Source organism: Rhinatrema bivittatum, chromosome 12, assembly GCF_901001135.1.
Source record: "Rhinatrema bivittatum chromosome 12, aRhiBiv1.1, whole genome shotgun sequence".
NCBI classification, from domain to species: Eukaryota; Metazoa; Chordata; class Amphibia; order Gymnophiona; family Rhinatrematidae; genus Rhinatrema; species Rhinatrema bivittatum.
The window spans coordinates 30,880,861-30,888,048 of NC_042626.1; positions in this window are offsets into that span (position 1 = coordinate 30,880,861).

Sequence of the window (7,188 nt, forward strand, 5' to 3'; positions counted from 1 at the left end):
AATTTTGCTGGCTTAGTAGGGGGTGCCAGCCTTTATTGAATGCCCGACGCAGACATCGCATTGATGAACAAGACGCTGAAATGTAGCCCAAGGAAAAGAGAGTTTTAAGAATCAGGACTGTGAACATATTTTAAAAAGTGCTTAAGCATCCTTCCAACAAATCTTTAAAAATAAACAGCTAAACAGTAGACCTGGGTTTGATGCCTAGAATCGGATCCTGCATATCGGGCTGGGAAGGCAGTACTCAGTTCCTGAGAGAGCAAGAGTCCCAGTTGTCGCACACCGACTGAAAACATTTGCTGAGTGGATCAGGAGAGCCCTTGTATCGAGTTCCAGAGGGAACCATGGTCCGTGCCCCTCAGCTAGAGGCTGGATGCCACAATGACTGGACTGCACTGGACAAGGAGAGGGATTTTAAAGATGGGAAAACTTCCCTATCGTCCCTGCTAACCATGAATTAAGCTGCCTAGCCAGAGATGTCAAGGCTGGACCACCCCCAGAGACTGAGATTTACTGCCCCAGTGAGTGAGAGTGAAGGCCAATAAGGAATAGTTTCTAGGTGGTACGTCTGAGATATAAATTAGCCTTTACCCTGCAGATATGGAACCAGGTACCAACACTGACCCTGTATTTAGAAACCTTTGTTATTATCTTTTCCTAATATTATTTATTTATTTAGAAGTTTTTATATCCGCTAAGCAACTGCATGTTACATCACTAAAACATATACCAATAATAGAACCACAAAATAAAAATAAGACAAAATGGACATTACATTAATACTAAAACAAACTAAAAAAAAAAAAAGTAATTACTAAGCAGCCAAGTGGGATTTCTGTGTACAGGTTCCAAGCTCACGGACTATAGTTCACCATTTTTGGATTGAGGAAGTAATTATTGTTGAATAGAGTAAAATCAGAAAAATGAGAAAGAAATCATGAATAATAATATAGAAATGAATGCATGACAGTCCAGGCTTTAATTCTTTTCCTATTGCATTAAAATGCCCATAATCCCAATAGTAAGCATGGTGATCTTTTCCTGTGAATTTCACATTGGGTGCCCAACTCAAATTTTCTTTTCTTTTTTTTTGCATCACGTTTCATGTTTTTTTTATTTCTTTTTTCACTTTTATACTTTTTGTTTTTGGCAACAGGAAACATTTTTCTGCTGCATGCCCTCCCACAGGGCTCCCCCCAGTAAAAGGCTTGCACACAATGCTGGGACTCCAGAACATAGGTTGGAATCTCTTTGTGCACATCACCCTGGCCCTGGCAGCATCACGCACAGGGGCTTCCTGCCAAGGGCTGGCATTGTCTCCATGGATGACTCAACAAGGGCAAGAGGAGGGCAGAGAGGAACGGGTTAAACTGCTGCTGGTCCTCTGCCACTGCTGTCATGTCTGCTGGAGGCTGTGGATGTGCAAGAGGATGGTCTCACTGCATGTGAGCACAAGACCCTGTCCAACTGAGTCAGACTCATGCTTAATACTTGAGATTTGGCGTGTCTGCATAGTTCCATAAATCCCAAATGGACTATATTCCAGGAGGGCTGGAAGCCTAAAAAGCAGATGGAGCTTACTTATTTAAAAAACAAACAAACCATTAAAGATATCAATTTATATATGGACATAGAAAAAAGGAGTCCTAGGAATAAGACTATAAAAGGGAACTAGTACATCCTTAAAACAGACAATTTGATATTTTAGGCAATCTGACTAGCGTTGCAGGCTTATATGTCCCAGGTTACTAGAACACCTTAAGGTAGGCACCAGCTAATCCCAGGCAAGTCTATAATAAGCACTGCCATCCTCCCCATCTCTTCATTTAGCTTCTTGTACAGACAAGTTGGACACAGTGCAGCAGCAAACACCAGGTGGGAAAGCTCATTTATTTATTTATTTATTTTTAGATTTTTATATACCGGTGTTCCTATATGAAATAAAGATCACATCTCATGAGGCATCTCCTGTAAGGCAGACTCTCATTTTCACATAATCTCAGGCAACCTGAACGTTTTCATAGCCCGAGTCCTTGCCTCCTGCTGAGAGGCAATCATCGCTTACACAGATATCAGAATTTTGCAACAGGCATCATAAATAATTTTATGCCAGGCGCACATACAGGACTGTGTGGCATATAGCAAGATTTGCATGATCTACCACACTGTCGCTAGCCATAGACCAACTGGGTGGCCACCCAGGGCTGTAAGGAAAGGGGGCTCAATTCATTGATTTCATTAGGAGCAATGTAAGCATATAGTCACAGCTAAGGTTTTATGTCAGCTCTGAAATGCCACTGGCTCCTGGCACGAAGATCAAGTTTCAAACTCTGCATTTCTTGCCAAATCCTTACCTCTCTCCAGTCACTTTCAGGTCAAAAGGAGCAGGCTAAGTCAATTTTGCCCCGTCATATGCATCAATACATTTGTATTGCAAACTATGTTTTACCCTCTTGCATGCACTGACTTCTAGCTCTAATTTGTCTAAGCAAAGCAGAATAGCACAAGTTTTTATGACATTTTGTAGTTCCATAAGAACCTAAGATGTGCCAAGCTGGGGTAGACCAAGGGTCCATTGAGCCCAAACATCTTGTGTTCAACAATGGTCAACCAGGTCATTAGGAAGTACCTGACAGATCTCAAACAGCAGATCCAGTTCCTTATGGCTCATTCCCATGGATAAGTGATGGCTTTCCCAAGACTTCCTGGTTAATAATTGTGTATAGACTTTTCCTCCAGGAACTTGTCCAAATCCCTTTTACACCTTGCTCTGTTAGATGTCTTGACCACATCCTCTGGCAACAAATTCCACAGCTTAATTGTGCACTGAATGAAAAAATACTTCCAATTTGCCAGTTTCATGGAGTGTCCCCTCGTTCTAGTACTATTTGAAGGGGTAAATAATTATGGTGTGGATTCCCCGTTTGGTTTTATCATTGCCATCAAGAAGGTCCTAAACAAGAATGGGCTTAGATGCACAGCTTTTGAACCTTGCTTACCATGAGAAATGGTGCTGCAGAACTGTTTTTCCTAAGCCTTTTTTTGTGCTGAGTGCTGACCTGCAAACAAGACTTTGGTGCAATACCCACCTCTAATGTATCACCCTACCACCACCTAAAGCCTAACTTTGCACCTGCTTTTCCAGCTTGTGGAGGCACAAATGGAATGTAACCCTTGACACAGCAAGTCCTAAGAGTTGCACTATTATGCTAATATTTAGTGGTGTTCTTTCACCTTGTGAGTACAGACTACAGCTATCCCTATGAAGTTAATGGTTGACTTACTGTACAATTAAAATAGCATTCCTTTCAGCACCTTTAACAGAGTTATACAATTCCATAGTACCCTGCTAATATCCCGTGCAGCAATACATGATCCGTCACTGCACACACCCCTAAGGATGTATGCTGTCTTTAGTTATACAGAGAGTACTGTCTGTTCCCACTGTTTGCCCATCTGAGAAAAACCTTTACAAAATATCTCATTTTACACTTTAAGCTAGTTTGGGTTCCAGATGAATTTTCTATTCACTTGAGATTAGCAGTGAAGCAACCCAAAGCTATTGTCAATATTTGTTCTAGATAAATGGCATTTAAGCCACAGAAAGGCACTGCTTAAGCAGCCAGTACCAGTGTTTGCAAAACCTTGGCATGAGTTCAGAAGAGCATTCCAGTCTACAAAGTGAGGGGTGCAGTTGCACAGTTAATTTGCAGCAAAGCTGGGGCAATAACTTATGTTGAATTTTGTTATTACCAGAAGCATATCTGTGCTACATACTTACCTTAGAGTTTCCTTAAGGTAGACTGTAAATTCTAGTAGCCACATTGGTCCAGAAGATAATTAGATGCTTTACAGGTAGCTACTATAAAAATGAGAATCTCTTTTAAAAAAAAAATGTGTGCCCCCAATTCGATGAAATTGCAGAACAATCTGCAGATTTATTTAGAAATAAGTATCAATAAATAAGGGGTAGGTTATTCCTTGTTTGCAGATTCATGTTTGACAAAATATTTTTGCTTTGCTCTTCTTTAAAGAGAACCACATCGGAATTTTCCGGATCCATTTGGGGGGTTTTCCCTAAACGCACCAGAGAAAATCCAGCAGATCTGAGAGAAATCCAAAATTGCCATCAAGCTCGAACCAGGCTCATATCCACCATGTCTTCAGAATCATATACGTATACGCCACTCCAGTTGCAACCACATGAAGAAGGGATCCGTTTGTGTGCAGGATTGTTTTTGCACAAATCATATTTTGGTCCAGTGAAACGTGGGGCAAGACCTCCACATAATGAACTGTAATTGCACTGATTGCCAAAAACGAATCATTTTCAGCCTATTTGCCAGTATGGGAAAAGATATTAGAAGTGATTAGTAAAGCTACCCGGATAACTTAATTTGAATATTCAACAGAACATTCCCTGTTAAGTGTTCTGCTGTATATACCAGCATAAAACTACCCAGAAAGAGCTGTCTGGATAACATTCGGACAGGTATTTATCTGACTGGACTTATTTGGCTAATATCTGAACTCATCTGCTAAAACTGAGCCTTGTCCCCTCGGAGCACCTCAATCACTGCCTTTTTTTTTTTTATCCGGCTAAGCTTTGCACAGGCAATGAGCTGCCAGGGCAAAAATTAGCTAGGGAATGGGGAAAAGTTTCTAATCGCGGATTTTGTCCTGGTAATTTCAAAAGCTACCTGGTCAAAGCCTTTGAACATTCCCCTCTTAATGTCTAATGTTTTACACTTGATAAATGTTCAGGCTGACAATACTTTGTAGAGGATGTTCAGAAAACCTGTATGGACTGGTTGATTTTAAAACTCCCACGTATGCCAAAGCTGGGAGATACGCGTGCGACTCTGCCTGGCACCCACCGCGTGGATTTTAACACCTAGGCGAGTACCTTCCCCTCTGTGCACAAATCTAAAAAGGGGAGGGGACTAGGCGGGGCCTGGGTGGGCCGGATTTATGGCATGAAATCTGCACGGAGGTATTTACACGTAGGAGCTTGTCCTGGGGACCCCTACCATATAACTTTACTTCTGTTATGGACGGTGTGTAAGTAATAAAATAACAAAAACTAGGCAGGTCAGTGGGATTTTAAGGGTCGGGGCTAATAGGGTAAAAGGGAGGCAAATTATCTAGGGAAGTTAGGGAGTTCTCTCCTTTACTGGAGCGAACTGGGAATGAACTGGGGAAACAGGTAACTGCATCGACGCACATATCTACTAAAATTCCTCCCACTTACGTGCTTGGGTCAGCATTCGCTCGCACATGCGCGCGTCGATATAAAGTTGTGCGCACCTGTATGAGCATATAGCCGATTTTATAACACGCGAGCACATGCGATAAAATCACTGTGTCCATGTGCACGCACTGGCAAACGCGCGCACATGTGCGCCCACCGCAGGTCTTAAAATTTACCTCTTAAACAATATCAGTTTCATATCCCTTCATTTTCTAAGCTCAAAAACAATTCTCCTTTCACAGCCATTCTTACATTTGAGTAGTCTAATGAAGTCCCCTGATGACCTTTTTTTTTTTTGTGCATAGCCACAAAGAAGCTAATGCTGATCTCTCAAGCAGGCCTTAATTCACCTGGTTCTCAGGAAAAGAAGAGGCTGGTAATCTGATCCAAAAGGGCTGTCACAGACAATTAAGCAAGCAAGTATCTCACAATTTAGAAGCTGCAGCACAGCTTGAAGCGAGCAAAGCTTCCTATGCCCCGCATGGCACCCAGGCATGACGAGTGTCTTCTGAATTGTAGCATCAGGCCATATTGTGTTTGACATGGAAATACTCCAAACTTACTCTCAGCCTGTTAACATTTCATCCTGCAGCTTCTCCCTCAGCCGCCACTCTCCCTGAATGCCACTTGAATAAAGGTTAAGAACAAGAATAATGATAGTGACGCCTTTTTAGTAGAGTAACTTACTCCATTTCTTGATTAGCTTTTAGGAGTTTCAACGAGAGTTAGCAGGTTGGTTAAGTTTTAATTCTGTGCATTCAAGTGAACTGATATAGCAACCCCACAGGCTTATTTGGAATGGCACTTGCAATGATTTAACAGCAACAATCATTCTTCGTGTACTTCGGTCATGACATGGTGGCTGGGGATTTTAAGTAAATAATCCATCCTGTGTCCTTCTGTGTGAGATTGTGCACTAAAAGAGCACAAAGCTGTCTAAAAACGCATGCTGACATCCTGGTTAAATCTCTTGCTGCCGTGTACTTCTTTAAATGTGCACAAAGTGACCTGCACTGCAGGAGGTTGTGCTCTGTAAGAGGCCCTCGATCAGAGCTACCCAAACCTGTCCTGGGGACCCCCACAGCCGGTCAGTTTTTCGGGATATCCACAATGAATATGCATGAGATAGGTATACAAATACTGGAGACCCAGTGTATGCAAATTTATCTCATGCATATTCATTGTGGATATCCTGAAAACCAGACTGGCTGTGGGGACCCCAGGACGGGATTGGGATGCTCACCCCTTGATGTATCCATGCTATTAGAGCAAGATGAGATCTAGCCAGTCCTGCTTCCAAACTTTCATTTCAGGGCAAGGATGGCATAACCTATATAATCTCCTCCCAATCTCCATTAAAGTCGATGGAGTCGCCGTGGGGTGTCGTGGCGACCAGGGGTGGATTGGCCCACCGGGGGATCGGGCATCCCCCGGTGGGCCGGTCGCGCTAGTCACGTGGTCTGCCGAGCGCGGCCGTGACAGAGCCGCGCTCGGCAGACCACGTGGTATCTCCTGGGCCGACCTGGGCGGTGAATCCCCGGGCCGGTATTCATCGGGAAGCTGCCACTGATGGCGACCTCCACAGGATCGATGCAGATTGTTGGCAGTTAGAAGCGGTCCATGATGCGTAGACATCTCAGTCTGCTTTCCTTCAGGATAGGAGAACCTTTGCAGTCTGCCCACGTACACTGGGATCAAACCACACATGATTCCGTCTCCTTGGGTCTTCACTTAACCTTCATGTGCTCATGCTCTCTCTTCTGGATATCTTTCTTAGTCCTCTTTCACCTTACTCATCTTTCATCACCAGCTAGTTGTGCATCCAGACACTATGTGGGCTCCTTTTCTAATGATGGGCCTCAGTGCCATCTCTAAAAGAAAACCATCTAGGTCCAGGGAAAAGCAGAAACAAATATAAGAGATAAAACTGTAGACAT